Genomic DNA, 20,496 nt, shown 5'->3' on the forward strand with positions numbered 1-20,496 from the left:
TATTTGAGACAGAAAATTGTATCGTAATTGACGTAGGAATATGAGCAAAAAGAAAGTGTGTCTTATTCTAATGAAATTAAAATGTGGTAAATTGTTATAGTATCTACGAAAGAACAAACGAAAAATCTCGTAAAAATCATAGAAAATTAAGTAATAGGTCAACTTGTATTCGTTTCTCTCGTAAAATATGAAAAATTATATTTAAAAACTGACAGAAATCTCTATATAGGTTCCACATTTTTAGTCTACAAAAATATAAGTTCATATAAACGTCCACAGCCTATCCACCATTGCTATTCGATTACATTTACCTTACCACTGAAAAAATTCTTCATAAAACCAGAAATTACATCTTCCTAAACACGAATTATAAACGAAATTTAACCCTTACGACGAAATCCCCAAAACAGAAGCACTATTTATCCAACACTGTGACAAAAAAAGGCTCCTAATTTCCTGTTCCACTAAAAAACGAGTCTTCCACGTCAGCCCCTGATGAGATATCACCCGAGACGAAACAACGGATCGGACCACGAGAAGATCGTCTACACCCTCTCGTGCGTTTTCTTTTTCAGACGGATCATTTTTTTATCGTACACCGATGACTCTGCACTCCCTTTCTTTGCGTTCTCTCCTTCCAGAGGACTATTCGCCGCGTTATCGTCAGGGACGGTGAGGGAAAATGGACGAGGGTCTTCCTTCGAACCGCGTTATCCGAGGGATTTAAGGGACGAACGAAAATTCGGCCTTTTCCAACAGCCGATCGAGCAAATGGAGGCGGGGATACCTCCAGTCAATCTTTATCATATATCTGAGAGTTTCGTCGGATTGGCTTCTGCCTGACCTATGCCCAATGGGCCGCGCGAATTCTCGCGCTATCGCGCATGGCTATCATCTGCAACCCCAAATCTGTTTCTGAAATCCGAGATTTTTCATCCACCAAAATACCTGTTCCACCTGGTACATCTTTCGAATGAGAAAAAATTCGCGACCTTCGGTGTGCACGGAATATTCGAATAAATGATAGCGTTTCGTACGTCGTAAAAGCAGCGATGCTTGACCCACTTGTGCTCCGATTGCATAGACGAAACGATTACGCTGTTAAAAAGCTACGCTAATCATCGTAAGGATGCTCGTACAAGTGGCTTTGAAATCTCTTGTCACTTCTTTATTATAACGTTGTTCGGAGATTAGATTTTTTAATGAATTGGGATTATCAATTTCGAGAGTGGAACTATATATGTATTTAATATATTTAAAAATTGAAATAGTTATTTGGAAGTGTACTAACCAAGAAATGATTTTATGTAGATATAGTTAGACGACAAAAATTGTCTTCTTTCAACATGAACGTATCTTGTTCCTTAAATTTTAACGATTGTATCGAGCTTCGCGAGACATTAGTACATACGTACAAAATAAAACGGTGTTAACCTATATCTCAAACTAATGACTTTAATAAATAACGAAGACAGTAGAATGACAATTACCGGTCAATTTAAAAATCGTATTCTTTCCGAATTTTTAGAGAATCAGATATTTTCTTCAATAAAATTCTCGTTACTATATCGTATTCGATATTTTAAAAAATCGTCGTTAATTAATAAAGTTAACTAATAAAGACATTACTACGATAAGGATATCTTTGAAACTTCGTATGTCCTTTTGCTTACATAAATCCATAATTTACTTTTTCTCAATTTCTACAACCGATCGTTAAAAAATCCCAGAATTTTTCCAATCCTGGATACAATTTTGGCATAATTACAAATTCAGGACTGTCTGGTAACCCTAAGCGCAGTATCAAAGCGGAAGGAAGGTAGGGGATGAACCAGTTGCATGTATATACCTGGTGCTTTCGATGCACACACACGTAGACGAACACAAACGTGAGACCGCGGAAAAAGCTTACCCCTTTTCCATATACCGAAAGGGGTGCCAGTTTTGGGCCAGACTTCGCACGCACCGCATCAGGTAAGAGCCCTTTGTGTAATCTGATTTTGTTGCCCTCCCGCCACTTCAACCGGGATCGATACAGATTCGCCGGCACTTTCGATCGTTAACCTATTTTCTGCATTTACAACACCGTAATTCGTCTCTTTTCAACGGTGAACGTGTAACGATGCTCCTCGGGATGTTCGCTGAGGGGACACGTTATTCCTGTCGACGTTGTGTGTGTTTGCTTTGTAGGCTTGCTTTCGTTTCTTTCTCCCCTTTTTCTCGACGTTGCTTTAAAAAATTGGTTCTTTCTTGTATTCTAATAAGTGTTTTGAATCAGATTGTTGCGGAAAGATGTTTGACGATTTTGGTTAATTTTATTTTTTTCTTTTTTTTTTTTCGTGGAGAATTATTTCACATTATAGAATTTGTGTGACTACACATCCATAACGCGTCAAGTATAGGAAACGTGGAAATAATGTGCAAGTTGAACATCAAAAATTTTGTGCGTTACAAGCTTCACCACTTATCACAGAACCTGATAGTTCTAGAAAATTCAAGAGTAATCTAAAAGAGAAGAAAAGTCTACAGTTACCATTGTCTAACTTGTCGTGTAACACAAAATTCAAGGAAAATGGAATAAAAATAAATCTACTCGATCGTCGAACAATGTTGAACAGCGCTACAACGTAACAGTCCTATAAATTATAACACCAATTAATAATCATTGGACCTTTGGACGTAACAATCGTGACATTTAGGAACAGTTTAAAAAAGTAAAAGCCTGGAATAATCATCATGCAATTTGCCACTGATAAAATTGTAAAAAGAACGTATAAAAATATAATTACTTGATCGTTAAACAATTCTCAATACTGTTATTATATAGCAGTTACGTAAATTATTAATAGCTACCTTAGACAATCATATAATTGAAAAGCAATTTAAAAGAGAAGAAAGACGCTTGATATCCAAAATACGATGCAGGAGATGATCGAATAATAAGGGCAAAAGTCGTACCGAGGGACTGTTCGAATTTTCCGAGTTATATCTACGTGTGGCTTATCCTCGTCTTGCCAGTACCTCCAAGTTCGGGATATTTGAGAGAGTGGTCGTCGTTGAGAACAGGAGGAAGGAGGTGGAAGGGCGCTTCGGATGGTTTCCGAACAACCGAAGTCTGCGGAATAGTATCGATCTGGCTTGATATATTAGAACCAAGGTCCACCCTGCCGCAGCCCTGGCAGGACCTCGAAATATGTTTTTTATGTGCGCCCTCCTGCGGTGGATGTAGCCACGCTTCCGACAAGAACACCACCCCCGAGTCACTGCTCTGAATTTCTTCGATTCAACATGGCTATGGGCGACCACCGTTGAACATTTATCGCAAAAATATATCTTTTTCTATCCTTTATTCTTCGAACTGGAACGAATTTTAACTTCATGTTTTCATTCTGACGTAAAATCTCCTAGGTATCCCATTAATATTTTATTCCATTAATAAAAAGGTTGAAATTCGCCGACTGGATAAATTTACAATAAAATATTCTTCGGTTCTGCGAGTACGGGGCTCGAGGACGATTCTTGTAGAAATGTATCCTTTTCGAGGAAAATATCTGTAATTTTTAGTTAATGTGACAACTATCCGGCATTTCAAATTTCTTGTTCGATATATTTGAAACATTTTAAACGAAAGATTGGATCGTATTATATAGTTTTTATGAGCCTATAATCATATCGTCCGTATAGTTTTTGGCTGGTATAATTATCTAAAAGGTTGAAAAATTTGACAACGGGCGTTTTTGTATGAACAACTCAATTTTTATACCGACTTCGAAAAAGGAGGAAGCTATCTCAATTCGATGAATGTATTTTCTTTAGTAGAATTTTTCTAAAATGGAAATGTTTCACGAAAATAAATACTTGTTACGTCAACGACATAAAATGCAACAAAGTAATAAAATCTCGTGTTTCCTTCAGGATTATATATATATATAAAACAACAAACTTCCATTCTCTAGAAGTAATGCTACATTTGAACCTAATTTAAAGTTTAAAGACCAAGAAACTTCTGTTCGTGATTTTTTTAAAAGTATCATACATGAAAAACACATACACCCCCAAGTCTCGATAACTGCATAACTCGTTTCACAAAGGCTATAGCTCGACGTCTGAAGGAGCTCGAGAGATTCCGATTGCTGTATAACGTCCTAATTTTCCAAGCGGATGAAAACATATGAAAATCTGCGAGGCAAACGAGTAGACGTTAGGGGCGCCAAGTCAGAGCCAATAAAATTCTCTTCCTCCCCTTTGGCTCGATCGCTCTCCCTTCGCTTTCTCATCTCCCTTTTGCCTTTTCGAGCTTTCGCTTCTTTGTCCGCCCGTTGGTGCGAACTCGTTGGATACGCGCTTCCACTTTGTATCCGTATCTCCAAAAATAATAAAAAATGTAGAATAAGAGAACGGAAGATGTTGGCAATTTTTCTTAATTATTGTTTACAGGTTAAACAATCGTCAACAGAAAGAAGCACGTTAGCGAATAAAAAAGAATGGAACGTGTAATATTAACGTATGCACAGTGCGTGTATGTATATTTTGTATAGCAATAGTATGTCGTTTCACTTTAAAAAAAATAACAACTAATCAGCTGTTTAAAAAAATCTCTACTTTTAATGACATTCCTAACTTTCCGTATGATCCCTATTGGTCATGCAGTGAAAATACCGTTGTTATGCTTAATGGGTCGCACTCTGTCGATATATTAGCGTATTCCAACAGAAAAATAAAAGAAGGGAAACAACGATGGATAACTCGAGCAAGTTGTTCGAGATCTTGAACGATCTTCGAAACGAAGTCGAATTGGCTGAGCGAAAGAAACGAGATAACGGTGAGGATCGTTTACATTTCAATTGGCGGACAGCTGCCCGGAAGAGACGTTAATCGGTTACAAGAACCGGCGGGAAAATAATGAAATTATCGTAAATCAATATGCGCCACCCGAGGATCCACTTTGCTCGGTCCGTGGCACGGGTTAGATGCGCGCGGTACAGTTACCCGCAAGACTTCCGGGCTTCGATAAATCCTTGTGAAAATTCTTCTCGGGCTAATTGTTGCGGTAAATCTCCGGACATCCTACCGACGAGACGACCATTCGATTCGCGAAAACGAAGTTTATGGACGGAAAAAAAGAAACGATCGACGAGATCAACTAAACGTGATGGAAAGATGAAACTACCATAGGTAAATAATCCTTTGTCCATTTTAAAGGATAATTTTTTTTAATACTAGTATTTTTTATTACTTTGTTGTCTTTTATTTTTTACCTGTGATCTTAATATAGCTATTACGTTATACGTTACATTACAGGATGTTAATTATACATACATTTGTTATAGTTTACCTGTTAACGTAGTCAGATACACGTTATGACCCATTAAATCTATTGTCAATAAGTAATAGCAATATCTAGTCACAATAACTTACTAATAATGACTATGGTAGCAACAAATATCAATTAGTAAAAGCTATCAAAAAGCAATATCCACTAACCAATAATCACTTGTATCTCGCGGTTCACGAAAACAGTCTATCACGAAACTATCGATATCACCGCGCAGGGACAACCCTAGACAGCCTTGTAAGAAAACACGTAAAATGACCCCATATTGTTGGGAGGTTGTTGCTGGCCCCTTGAACAAACAGGAATATATGTCGGGAAAAGATGTCTTTCCACCCCAGGACTCGAGGCGTTCCTTTTTTAAACGACGAAACAGTTGCGGCCACGAATCGATGGTAACTACGCCGACCGGACCCCAGTACAGTCCGGTGAAAATTTAGCGACGACCTCGACCTTCCACCACCACATCACAACCACCAATTTCTTTCCTTATTCCTTGTACCACCATCTTTTTTCCACGAATCTCAACGTCTTCAATTACTCAGCATCGTTTCACATTCACACGAAGATCAAGAACACGACACGAACTAAAGGAGAAGCATAACAGGTGGAGAACAAACGAGGGTGAGAGACGACTTTCTCCCGCGTGTGTACCATGTTAGGATGCGCGGGATGCTCCGGTCTTTTGCATACATTTTGAAACGTAGAGCCGCCACCGCACCGAATATGCTGGCCGAGCAAGAAAAAAGAGGAGCGCACAGGGGAAACAAAAATGCTCGTCTCTCTTTTACGCGAGCGAGAAACGTGAGCGGAGAGGGTGAAGAGAGGCTAGGTTGAGGGAATAAAAACGGACGGGTAAACGAGAAACGTGAAAAATCAAGGGCTGCCGCGCCGCGCCGTCGCGTTTCCAAACGCACTGCTACGGTCCATTAAAATTCTGGATATTTCTTTTTCTCTTTCTTTCTTTTATTTTTTTCTTTGTTAGTTTGCTGTTGTTTCCCATTGTTTCTAATTATAACGATACGTGAATGGGAATTATCCTCGTTTAACTATGTGCGTTTTTCGCTGCTTTTTTAGTTGAATTGTAAGCGAAAATGGAAACGGGGATAGATTGTTGGGAAGGAATTTACGTAATGGATATTGCGATGAATTGTAGAATTTTCTTTTTTTCTTTTGTTATATGAAGCACATTATTTTTATTGTGTTATGGAAATGATATAAGCCTCTGGAGGATATATAAAAGTTGTATGTACAATGTTATAATAATTAGACGATCGTTACTATGACTCTTTCTACTGCGACCATCAAGTAAATATTATTCATATGATATTTTAATAAAAATTTACAATTATTAAAAATATTGTAGTAATAGAAGTAATGAATAAAGAGCTAAGATGATCCTCTAATTGTTTCAAGCAATATACACCAGTTAGTTAACTATATAATATAGAAAGATAATATAGCAATGTTATTTTCAAAATCAATATGCAATTTAACAAAATCGCGTAAAAATTCTATTCATGATTTACAAACCTTCAGAGAAGTTAAAATTTCTAAAATATTTATAACATGATCGGTAATAAATTCCCTAATCGTTTAAGTTTCAACGCTTGGAATCAATATCTCGCAAACGTTACAATGCCGCTTTCAATTCTTTGTGAACCACATGCTGGACAAAAAATTGGGAGAAAAAAGACGAACAATTTCGACTGTTCCTATTTATCAGTGTGTACCACTGGAAGTCCAATATTTAAGGAAAAAAGGGTGAAAAACAAGCGTCGTTGAATGGCCTTTATCTCCGTGCTCTGTCTCCCCAGCAAAGTACCATAACAAAGGCCTCTATCTTTAGCTTGCGAGCAGACATAATACCAAATCATCAACCGCAAAAATATTAATATCTTGAAAGATGGTGTAATCTACGGATAGGTAATAATCTCGCCGCGAAAAAATGGACAAAGATAAATCATTGTGCCTAAATAAGCAATCAAAGTATCATTCGATATCGATCTATAGTAGTGTATTACGAAAAAATGCTCCCTTTGATTTTTCCTTGAAATCTAAAAAAGGAATAATTCCTTAAATAATTCCATGTAATTCGTCAAATTCATTTATAAATAATTTTTAACCAATCTACATTTGAAAACAGATATTATAACTCGAAAATCACGAAGATATAACTTCTACTCATCAACATGAAAGAAGCTTGTTGAATGTTAATTCTGTAAGTAATTTTGTTTCTTATTTTATTAGTCCTCAACCTCTTTGCTGACTTATACAACCCTACCGGATAATTAATCGAATGTAATGTTCTCGTTATCGAAAGTTTTCCTAACTGAACTTGATAAGAACACAATATTCTTCCGCTATTATATCGAAGATTAATGATGTCTCACAATATGCAACAAGTTTAACTATTCTATAATTCTTTTAAAATGTTGAAGTTCAGATGACTCAAATAACCTTGCCTCAGAAAAACGACGAGAGATCAGTAGAATACGCGGCTAGGAGGTTTCCAGCGAACTCTGACGCGGAGGGTTATTCCGACGCTATCGGAAAAATGTTATTTACGCAGAGCAGAGGCGAGCTACAGAAGCTCTGTCCTTATTTACATGTGGTAAGTCTCCTACGGGACCAAATCCCGGACCGCGCTCGGAACCCTGATAATTCTTCCTTTGATCCCAGTCCCGTGGGCTCGAGCCCCGTCCCAACTGGTCCTGTCTGCGCCAGGGAACCAGTAAAGACCGACGAAAGGCGGAACGAGAAGAAAAGAATCTAACCGAAGAAATACCTGTCGCGCGGCGCCAAGATTGTGACTATGTTTCGCTACTATGAATTTCGTGACGATCAATTTCTTAAAAAATCTCCAGTCTTCTAAGCTTTTTGTGTAGTAGTACAAATTTCGAGTTTAGGTTTGGAGCAAAGGCATGTGATTTAAGACGTTTCCAAAATGAAACGAGATAGTGTTTAAATTTCAGTATTCGATACACTTTTATTTTACTAATTTTGTATATTTCACACTTCCAGGAATAAAATATTCGAAAATTTGAAAAGAAGATATTTGGAAATATACAAACATAAAGGGGAACTGAGGACAATAGTAGAAAATTGCGACAATTATTTAAATCTATAATCTTATCATTCCTAGATAGAGTGTTGATATTTCTGGTTATCACGCTTCTTTGTGCCATGTCACTGATTTTATTTAAAAAGATTTAGAAAATCAAACAATACATACACATCTATATGCATAACTATATGCATCTTACTTTCTGAAATAAATCTACATGAATGTGATACGAATCGTAAAATCAAATGCTACCTCCCCTAATTCATTCCACAATTTAATTTTGAATTTTGCGGATAGTTCACAATTGGTATATAACCTTACATCATCTGTCACTTGACTAGCCAAAATTATTTGCCTATCGTTAATCTGTACAAAGTCTTAAAATTCATTTAGGATTCGTTTGGACTCCACAAAAAATAGGAACGTGAACGCAAACGAGTGGTTGATATCGGGGCAGACGTATCTTCGCGAGGAATTTCCAATACGCCGATAAACAGTCGTTCGACCGGAAGTTCAAAGAGGAAGACGCGGGCCAGCGCGGTAACCGCGCGGTCGGAAATCGATCCAAATTAACTCGCGACGTCATTTCCAGCGTGAACCGGCGACCGGCTTGAAATTTCCGCGCGGCTGTCCCACCTTTCCCTTCCGTCACCTTCCCTCTCTCTCTTTCTCTCTCTCTTTCTCTAACACCACTGTTCACTCGCCAGCTTTAAGGTGTCTTTAAGTCAGCGAGCTTGATCTGAATTTTGGCAGAGTTTCAAGTCCCATCTGCTTTAGTAGCGCGACAGAATCTAACGAAAAGGAGAGACGCGCCGATATCATCTCGAGCAAACTAGCGGGACGACCGGTGCCACTGGACGGATATAGGGTGTCCCACTATTATGCTGATAACATTCGTAAACACTCCGACATGCAAGACAGCCGCATCGATGCCCACCTTGCAACACCGTTTCCATCTCGTCGCGTCTAGCGGGTGACGCGACAGGAAATGCTCTACCTTTCCTGCAGAGGAAAACCGTGTCATCTGGGTATTCGCTTTTACGCTAGATATCTTTTCCATTGGAGTTTGGAAACCCTCTGAACTTCGTAAAAATTGTATTTTCAATGGCCAGGACGCGTCTTAGATAGTTCAGAAAAGTTAGACTTTTCAGTATAATTTCTTTGTTAGAATTTAAGTGAATAAGTAAATAAGATTTCCGTTAAAATGAGAAAAATGCATGTTTATAAATGCGTAGCGATAATAATAAATTAGGGACTCCAGAAGACTTTTCCATGAAGAATGTAAAGATTCAATCGTACAATGAAGTGTCTAGCCATAGATTATTGGATTCGTTCAAAGACGCTTATTTGTATTCTAATGAATTAATTTAAAATGTACTAATATTGAACTAAACTATACGTCGATTGTAATTGTGAGCGATCGTTTCAACATATATGTAGATTTCACACCAACATTTATACTAAGATTCCCTGAAACACCGTATATATCCAAACATCAATTCTTCCTCCTATCCAACATCCTAATCAATTCTAACCCCAATCAACCAAAATATCCATAAAACTTCAGACCCTTCGGAATTTTCCTTAAAATCAATTACAACACCGGCGATTCCTCAGTTATTCCAGGTACGATCCTTACAAGGTCGGCCGAATAATCAGGATAGAACTCAACGCTGTAAATTCGTTGTAATCCCTCATCAGAGATTCCTCCGCCAGATGAGGCCGCCCATTGAATTCCACAGCTATGAAATACTATCTAGCTGGTGGTGCTAGTGTCAATATGCCTGATATCAAACGCGCCACCCGGTACATAATCTCTCCTCTTCGGTTAGTTAGCGGGTCTCGAGGATTCGGGCCGTGAGTATCCTTGCTGGATAGAGTATCCCTCGGGAAGTTTTCGTCCAATCGGCTGGCTGGTCAGCCAGTTCAAATGGTGGGGGTAGAAGGACGACCATTGGTCAGTCGAGGGGCGGCTTGGTATTGAGCGACTCGCTCCGGGGGTTGAAAAAACCGCCCCGAACTGACCTCAAACGTCCTACCCTCGTCTCGTCTGGAAAGCCTGCCTAATGTTGTCCCCCCGCTCTAGCTTCTCCCCACGGGGTTTTACAGCCGCCCCGATCTCCCCTTTCGCACCCCTTTCCGCTTCATCGGTTACGTTCATGCCTCTCGTGGCATGGTGGACGTCGTTATGCTATTTTAGATCGCTCACGAACGAAACATTCTTTCATGTAGTTTCATACAACTGCATGTAAATTAAATTTTTTAGATTTCTTCGAGTATAATAAACGTAATTAGTATGGTGGTCGTTTTGTCACATAAATGATTTATCGCACATTGTGACACAAACAATGTTAAAAAATTTGCAGAGAATTAAGGAAATGAAAAAAGGTAGTCGTGTGTGTGATACTTCTTACTTCATGTGAAGGTAAATTAAGTCATATGTGTGTAGGTGTATGTATCTGCACCAGATACTTCTGCACATAATACCTCATGACGAATATTTCCCAAGTTACTTACAACAAAAGACAAAATTGCTGAGTCTTACGAATTAATTAAAATGTAAAATATTTTGTCATTCTTTCATAATATGTGTTAAAACAGTTTAAAACTTTCTGGGACAGAATGACTACACGAATTTTCCATAATTAATAAACTAAAAAGAAGACGAGAAGAACAGTATTTCGTAACGAGAGCGCAAAGTAGCTGTTCTCGCGTCGAACTTCGACAAACTTTCGCTTAAAACGGCCCGGCTAGGCTCCAGGAGTCCACTCCAGAGTTTGTCGGAGGATGGTAGTAACGAGGTACGTTTCAATGATGGTATTTTTTAAGCATACCTATACCTCGAACACCTCTATCTTCTACGGAAAATACAACGCGGTCTAACTCGAGCTGCCAGCGCTAAAGTATATTCAGCCGGTCTAAGTCCAAAGGCTATTTGCATAGGCGATATTATATCTTCGCCTGAAACTCCTTGCCCACCCACCGATCTCCTTTTCCCTCTCTCTCTCTCTCTCTCCCTCTCCCTTCCTTACTTGCTTTTCTCTCACTCGTTTCATCCTCTGTCTATACGTCGCGTACATCCCGACGTCTCTTTCTCTTTCGTCCCCCGGCCAACCCCTTTGCCAACCTCCCACCCCAGGCGTAGCAGAACGTCTTGAGATCCCCGGAATTGGATTAGTAGTGGTTCACCCAAGTAAGACTTGGACTATACTCAATTTGAACTAAGATCGCGCCGCTCCGGAATGGGCAAATTGCTAAATCAGTTTTACGTGATCACCTATTCAGAAAGTTATTCGCGATCGAACGCAGATATTCCGTGGAAAGGCGGACCGGCCACCGGGCGAAGGATTTAACGAGAAAGGATACGGAGATAGGTAGGGGAAGCAAGGACCAAGGACCGATTGCCGTCGATTGATAGGGATTTTCGGCCACTTAGGATTACGAGACCCGTAGGATCGGAAGGATCCTTCACCCGCTCGTGCAACCATCAAGCTATTTCATTCGTCTTTCAGGGACGAAGTCTTAACGGCGTTATGTAATTGATCCTGACCGGGGGATGAAGAAATTGGAGACGTTTTTGGGAATGTGGAATGGTTTGTTCTCGATCGAGATTTAATCTAGAGTAAACGTCTGTCTCACAAGCTAAAGTGATCAACTCCATTTTTTACCTTTACATCTACCGTTTGTACTCTAAACTTATGTCTTTTTGGCATCATTGAAATCGTAACAGTTTAATTTCGCGATAAGTGATAGATATTAAAATTATCGATCAGAAAGAGGAACAAGAAAAAATGTTACAACACTTCTTTGTGTACGGAAGCCACAGTGATATATAGTTGCAATGTTAATTGCCTGGTAATTAAAGTATTTCTTTAACTAAATTATAATAAATGAAAAGAAACTAAACTTGGAAGCGCTTTTTATGTGGCTCTCGGTTCTGTAGATCAGATAAAAGGATCCCTTGTTTGTGGAGCACGAATCGAACGGTCCGCTTCGTCTCCTTCTCTTTAAGACGTCTCAAACAAAGATTTTGCAAACATTAGCGATTCGATTAAGCCGCCGTCTTGGGCGCTCGCCTTTAAAGTCGCGTGGAAGTTTCCTAGTGAAATCGTTACTTAAGTTTCTCGCATTATACACTTTCACCACCTTCGAAAAAGTTCATAGCGAAGTTCATAACATAGCCTCTCGCGGCCGGAAATACGAAACCAATGTAATGTAACGGAAGAATTAAAGTTAAACGACTCGAACTTAATGCAAACGTTTTTTGCAATGTAGTCGAAGATTTTATTCTTCGTTGATCACATGTTTGGACAGTATTTTTATATGGTTGTTAACTATTACCCCTTTCCAACTATGTCATGATAAAGTACTCTCTTTTATCTACAAAATTACACAAAAATCGTAAAATCAAGAAAAGTAGATTTATAGAACTTTTCCCATTTTCAAATGGTCTTCAAATGGATTTAAGTTGATGGAACGTTTATAGAATGTCTTCAAAAATGAGGAACTCTTAAGAGCTTATTGCAGGTAAGTACATACTCGTTAAGAGGAGTAAAATGCATTTGGTCGATATAGAACTTACATGAAATCTTTTTTTCTTTTGAATTAGAATATACCAAGACATATTAGAATCCCAGGTACCTCATAACGCAATATTTACCTAACACAAACAACCTAACGGCATCAACAAAACTTTTGAGTTCAAAATTCAATAAAATCTTTCACTACATAATATACATCGTATTATCTTCAACGAAAATTGTCCAATAATGTCATATTAAATTATAGCTACAGTAAACTTAAAAATTAATCTTGAAAATTCAAGAAAGAACAACATTTTTCACTATACGATACTCGTATTACTTATGAGAAAACCTCAGAAATATCAAACAAGTAGACATCAGTTGATGTCAAAACACGCGATAGATTCCAAATTAAATTCGCGAAGAGTTAATCAAACGGCAAAGACAAAAAGCGAAAGGGGATGAGATCGTTCAGTGGGGGTGGAAAGGGAAGGCGAAGGGCGAGCAGTATCCGTTGAAAAATCCAGCGTAAAATGGCCGGTCGTAGGTCGAGGAAAGCATAAAGAATTCCAGGGTCCCGATCTAACGCAGTTAATTTGGCGAATGGGGCTGTCCCTCCACCTTGAACATGGCCACTGCCATCGCATATACGGGACTCCTCTACATACATATAACGTGTGCCTCTGCCTATACACACGAACACAGAAAAAGACGCGTGCACACGAGTATACCGGGTGATCCTGGTGGAGTCTAATAAAAAGCATCCCCGTGAGCCGTGGGATGGTTGGGTCAGAAGTCCATTCGGAAAATGGAGGGACTCGGTCGTCCAACTAAATCTACCCGATAACGTGCACGTATTGTCCAAGTAGGACTACCTTCAAAAATCATTCACATTCTTACGGACGCGAATTAAGAAACGAAACGAGGTGTAAAAAATTCATCGAAATGTAGTTGATACAGAGACGTTGAAAAAAGTTCGATAGGTTCGTTGAGCAATTTTAAAAAATTTTTTCTTGAAAGGTGGAACGAGACGAAACCTATCCGGTCTGTTAGCAAGACGTATGGGATACGGCTAGTCCTGGCCAGGGTTCGACTCGACTTCCGACTTTCCCTGCAGAAAACATTGAGTCTGAGGGGTGGCCGCCTCATCCCTACCCGCCGGGATCGCAAAAGACGCTATAAATTCTGGCCATCCTATCCCCCCTCCGACAAACCCCCCTTGTAGACTTCCGAGGATAGTGGCCAAAAGTAAGAAGAGTAGCTATATCGATGGTCTCTCCCTTGGAAGTCGCAGTTCTTCGGTACACAAAGTGCTGCTGCGATGCTTTCGTTCTTGTCGAGACGACGGTTCCAGCGCAAACTGAACTGATTCATCGTACAGGGATGATTGACAGAATGAACGAATCAACGTTTTGTTTTTTGAGATACTTTTAAGAGAATCGTAGCATTCGAATGTAGTATTGTATATGGCTTGAATTCTTATAAAATTGTTTAAACGTAAGGAATTGAATATTAAAAGACAAATAGAATTTTATAGTATACAATTTTCTTCTTTCGAAGTAATTTAATAGCATTTGGAAATAAAATTAAAAGATTTGAATCTAAGTTTCCTGATTAAGATTTTTTAAATAATTAATATTGTTACGAAATAATTCGATAGGATAACAAAAGGTAGTTAACAATATTCGATAATACAGTACGAAAAAGCAATATTTAAAATCTTTGATGTTGATGCACCACAGCTATTCCAAGTAAAATATTTCATGGACTAATCTAATATTAATTGAATGGAATACTACGATTTACCATAAACTAGCGATTCGCAAAACAAATTCGAAGGAAAGTAAAGAATAACGGATGCAACGAAAAATCATGAACAAACCCATCTTACTAGCGCTTCCGGACAGGAAATCTGCTCCGGCCACGGACCGTCGACCAATCGAATCTCACAGGGAATTTAACACCCTTCTGAATGGACGGAAAAAAGCCGAAATTTCCAATTTTATCGAATCACCGGTCGTCTGTCCCTTAAACAAATATTACCGCGGCTGCTGACTGATCGATAGGAAATTGGAATGAAATTTATTATGGTTTCGATTCTATTATGAGGTGGCCACGTTCGCTACGGCTTCACTTTTAAAAGAGGAGCAATCGATTTTATCGATATTCGAATCCGATAGACGTAACACATCACGTAATTACATAATCCACCTTCATAATACACCTTCGATTAATTTCTATATGAAAACATTTATGTAACGTCGATGGTTTTTAAACGATTGTGCAACCTCTTTGCTTTCAATTTGAGGAGAAATTACGTCGGTATTTCGTAATACACACGATCAAAGTTATATTCGATTGACCCCTCGAAACACCCGACTGTATTTACGTAACGGAAAAACAGTCGAAAGGGTAGTTAATTTTTTAATATCCTCTGAATTGGGCGATACTTGCTACTATTTTACAAAGGAATCTTTTGAGATGAAAACTATAACAATTTCTTTACATATCGCATATAAAAAGTTACAAGTTTCTGTAGGTAATATATCACACTTATTTTAACAAATACAAAAACAGAACAAATTTATTTCACAGTTCAATAACCTAGTATACTAATGGAACAAGTAGTTTAATGATTATCTGATTGTTGAAAGTCATCGTTAAATCGTTTGTTAAAAAGAATTTGCCAATAGTTTATATAACATCGTATAGAAATCAGCCAAGTATCCATACTTATAACCGATACTGCACCTTGAAATGTATACTCATCGAATGCTTCCAGAATTTAAGTTTCGTTTTATGTTTCGAAAAGAACCAGCCTCGAACTACGGGGTTCGTTATAGTCAGCCATCACGAGAGAATCGAAGGAAAAGAGCATTTCGGGCTACAGAAAGCACGAAGAAGAGAATGCATCGAACGAAGAAGAATATCCATCGGTGCAGGCACAGCATCTGCGTGAACGACCTTATCGGAAAGACATAAACGCCTGAAATCCAGGCCGTAAATTAGGATCGATAGAATGCCGGACTCTTCTTCCGTGTCCTTCTTTTCGTTCTCTCTTCCTCTCAGTCCTCGTTCTAATATTTTTACCGTGTCCCCGGATTCAGGATTCTTAACGGTGATAAACTTAGTCCACTATCCTGTGACGACTTACTTCCTGCCACCCTCTGTTTTGTCGCTGCACAGCAGAAAATTAGATACAAGTATTGTTCGAGGGGAACACCACGGTTGTCACGGAAGATAAGAACTTTACGATTGCCCACGAGAAAAATAAACTCCATTAAACGATTAACTCAGGAAGTTTATTTAAATTTTTTGGTGGACTTGGCTTAATGTGGAATGTAATGGATTTCGGGTTGAATATAGAATATTAAGTACGAGGTTGTATATGAACAATGAAAGGAAAATAACTGATTTATATATCGTAAGTAATTGACCAAAAATGTTTTATACGTCTTAAGAATTTTTAAAAAATCAATTAATTCTTTATCAGGTTAGAGTCTATTGGGATCAAGGATTATTACAAAGAGATGATCCTTCGCGAAAAAATATTTCGCCATAAAATTTTATGCTCGTAGCTAAAAGAGTAGAATTTAAATATTATAATACTCTACTTTAGGTATTTTACATATTTTTGCGCGTTATATGCATTCGGTACATTTTTACATCCTCAAATTTCTCAAAAATGCATGAACGTCAGAACATCTATCTATCACACAATTTCCCAGAAGAAGAATCCTGGCAATTCTCCGTGACGCAATTGTTATCACAAAATCTGAGATTCTTCTAAGTTTCCTCAAACTTCTGCGACTGTTTAGAAACTGGCGAACAGTCACATACCCCCGTAGCCTGGTCACGTGACCATTACAGGAGTCAAGAATTTTTACGAGAGCCTAGGATAAGGGGAAAGGGATGACGATCCTTCTGTCGATCCTGGTGCTAGTGCCAGCAAAGAAGAGAGCCAGCTTGATGGCGGGATGTTCGACGGCTCGGAGGGGAAGGAGGTGATGGCGGTGGAGAGTCTATGCCGTAACAAGGGTGGCACGATTTCAAGAATGCGGAGCACGTTCTCAACCAATGCCGGCAGCCAGGCAGTAAAACAAATACGCCCTCGCTATATACGGGGTGTCCCGACAATACCGCGTACGTCTGCACGACGTACACGTTGCATCGACGAAAATCCCATGCCGTAGGAGGAGGTCCTCGTTACCGATACGAATAGAGGTAATGCAGCGTGTACGCAGTGAAACCTTTTCATGGCCTCCTCCGGGACACGCGTCTTCACAAACGAAAAACAAATTAACTCGAGAGAGGAAGACGATGCAGGCACGAAAGAGTATTTCTACGAATTCTTCCGAAGTTCTCTTTCTCTTTGACTTACGCCTTTCTGGAATAGTATTCGTATTCGTCTTAACTTTATTTTTTTCTGGCAGATCACTAATGTGTTCCTTTATTAATAGATAAATTAATCCATTCACTGCCAGGCAAATTTTATTAGTTGCATACACCTAGTATTAAAATGGTATTTACAGTAATTTGAAAATGTGAAAGGACTACGAGATAACTCGTAGCTGGTATCACTGAATAAAATTCCTGTCCCGACTCCGCAAACTACGAGATATCTCGTAGTCGGCAGTCTTGGTACATACGCTTACTACGAGATATCTCGTAGTTGGCAGTGAATGGGTTAAAGCATTTTAAATGTGTTGTGATTTGATATACGCAGATATTAAATTGTATGGATACTGGCTTCCTGTTTAGGGTAGTAAATTTCAAATTTGGGACACTAGTGATCTTTTTGTTGATCGGTTGCTCAATAAATTAATATTGGAAATCTGATTAATCTAATAATTACGCGATTTAAACGGATTAGCTTAAAGATGAATTGTGCGGTATATAACTTCGATTAATTAAATTGTCGAAATAAAACTTTGCTTTGGTTAACAAAATTTCTTGTTTGGATATATAAAGTGATTTCTTGTTTCATTGTCACGTTACTCTAAAATGATTTCATAAAGAATCTACGAGGAAAGAGGACACAAAAGGCATGAAATAAAAGATGTCTGATCAACATAGATCATATTAGTTATCGATGATGAGCAGATTTTGACAATGTTTCATGTCCCAAAAACATATATCAAAGTGAAAGTGTATGGCCATCTAAAGTTTCGTATGACCGTGACTAAACGCGCAATACAAATATTTGTAATTTTGACCCGAGTTATTTTACATTATATTACGCCGTTGAATACTATTATTTTACGTTGCATTATATTTTATATTTTACAATTTTGAAGCCGTTTTTACAACCCCTGTTCTTTTACCCTTCGGAAGATAATATAATAAAAATTCCTACAACATAATTTAACAAGCCGTTTAACTTTTTAATTTTTTCCATAACATACATATATCTTTTCGTTTAGAAAAATCAGAGGGATCATAATCAGCATCAGGTCGCGTATCGACGTTACCGGCGCGATTACGTATCGATGTGAGTACCTCTGGCTTGGAATCCGGAATAAAGCAGTCAATTACGAGTGTAGGCTCCCTTTTCAAGTATTCACCACGAGGAGCACACGAAATCCCCGGTAGAAACTGAACGCGAAACGGCCGATAAAAGCGCACAATGACTGGTACGAGCACAGAAACGCAAATGTCCTCTTTCAGCGACGGAGACGTCCTCTTTGGAGGGCAACGAATGATGGACAGGTGAAAGAAGTGGCCAATGTGGGTTGGTTTCGGCGTCTCATGTGACACACACGTCACCGGCCTTTGTTTTTTTTCACTTTTGATCGAGTGCTCCGGCTCTTTTGTCCGCTCGCTTCTCGAACCCTCGTTTCTTCTCTTTTTTTTTTTTCAAGCCAGTTCGTTTAATACCGGCGAGAATTTTCTTTGGGACAACCCGGAGAAATTGAGCCAGACAACCTAGAGAATCCAAGAAAACGAGTTCTACGACGATAATAGGAAGTATGTGTTAAAGGGTGGCCAATATAGAACCTCTGTACGTTAAAACGTTACCCGCTGCTGATAAAAATCAATTATTGCCTCAATTCGCCAATTAACCAAACGATTTTCCTATTGTGTGTATCTTCTAATTAAATTATTATATTGTTTTTGTAATTGTTGTTCATTAAATCGAAGAATATTTTTGCATCTCAACCATGTTTTCGAGATATGGGACTTCTGTGTAAAGACTCTAAATCCTGATGTACATAATCAAGGTATTTTGGGTACTCAACGAGTATTATACGTGTAAATAAGCCTATACCTTTAATATTTTAAACTATTTGTATGATTTTTAGCATAAAAGTTCCCAATGATTTCGTAATAAATGTTTTCAAAAAAAAGAATACGAAATTATTAAATGCAATACAGGAATAAATATAGAAATCGTAACGATCAAAATCAGAAAAAATTGATTAAAGAATCATCGTCGTGTCCTCGTCAATTCGTCTATGCTAATTAAATCTTACATAACGAAACTTCCAATATAATTCAATTAAAAATCAAAGCAACCTGTTCCTACTCGCGAATCATGAACCTGCAATCCACTCTTCTGTATCTCTTCTGATCTCTGATCTTTGTTCGCGGTCAAATAACACGTAAACGACTTGCTCCCGTTTTTTGAAAGGGTCTGCTGACGATGGACCAGTTTTTCACCTGATCTGGATCATGATCCATTTTTGTTCGTCAATAGCGTCTCATCCCTTCCAGCGGAACCTGTTTGCTCGCGTGGCGAGAGGTCCTGTCCTCTCCAACAATCTCGCGGATCCTGTTGGGAAACTGGTCCATCAGGAAGGCGATGCTGCCGCCTCTCCGTAACAATGGCCACTGTCCACTGTCTATTGTTGACGAAGGTAAACCGCAAAATGAACCCAGTTAGCCTTTGACTCTTATTCTGAAATCGTTTCGGTCAATTTCCGCTGACAGAAAACTGGTCCACTAGAAAGGGGATGCTGTCGCATCCCTTTGTATTTAATGGTCAGTATCTAGTTAAGAGCAATAAACTCGAACTATAAAACGTAGAGCCGGTTAGCCTTTGCCTCTGTTGTTGGGATAGGATCACCGAAAGCACTCCCCTTTTTCGGGGTTAAGAATAGTGTCCCGTTTGTGGATAAATAATTGAGGAGGTATGTGAGAAAGGGGCCCATAAGAGAAGATGATAAATCGAGTAAATTAATTAGCTAAGTTTGAATTATTAATTATGATTTCTCTTAGAGAACTTTATTATCTATCTATGCGTACATTTATCTACGTTTACCTGCCATTTTTCAAAAAGTTTCTAAACTATTAAGAGAAATTGTTAATATGTATAAACGTAAGTACTGTATAATGATGCGTTAAATGAATTATTTCTTATTAGAAATTGGATATTGGAATTGAAGTATTCTTGCAATATAGTGTTGGCTCCAATTTTGATTTGTATTTAAAGAATATTTCTTTATGTGAATACAGAAAATTATAGCATGTCAGGAGTTTGTGAAATCACATACACGTAGATTGTATATGTAAAAATGTTTCGCTGTATGTATTTGAAAGTTTTCCCGCCAAAAAAATTTTCGATTCTTCAGTCT

This window comes from Bombus fervidus, chromosome 4 (assembly GCF_041682495.2).
Source record: "Bombus fervidus isolate BK054 chromosome 4, iyBomFerv1, whole genome shotgun sequence".
Taxonomy (NCBI): Eukaryota; Metazoa; Arthropoda; class Insecta; order Hymenoptera; family Apidae; genus Bombus; species Bombus fervidus.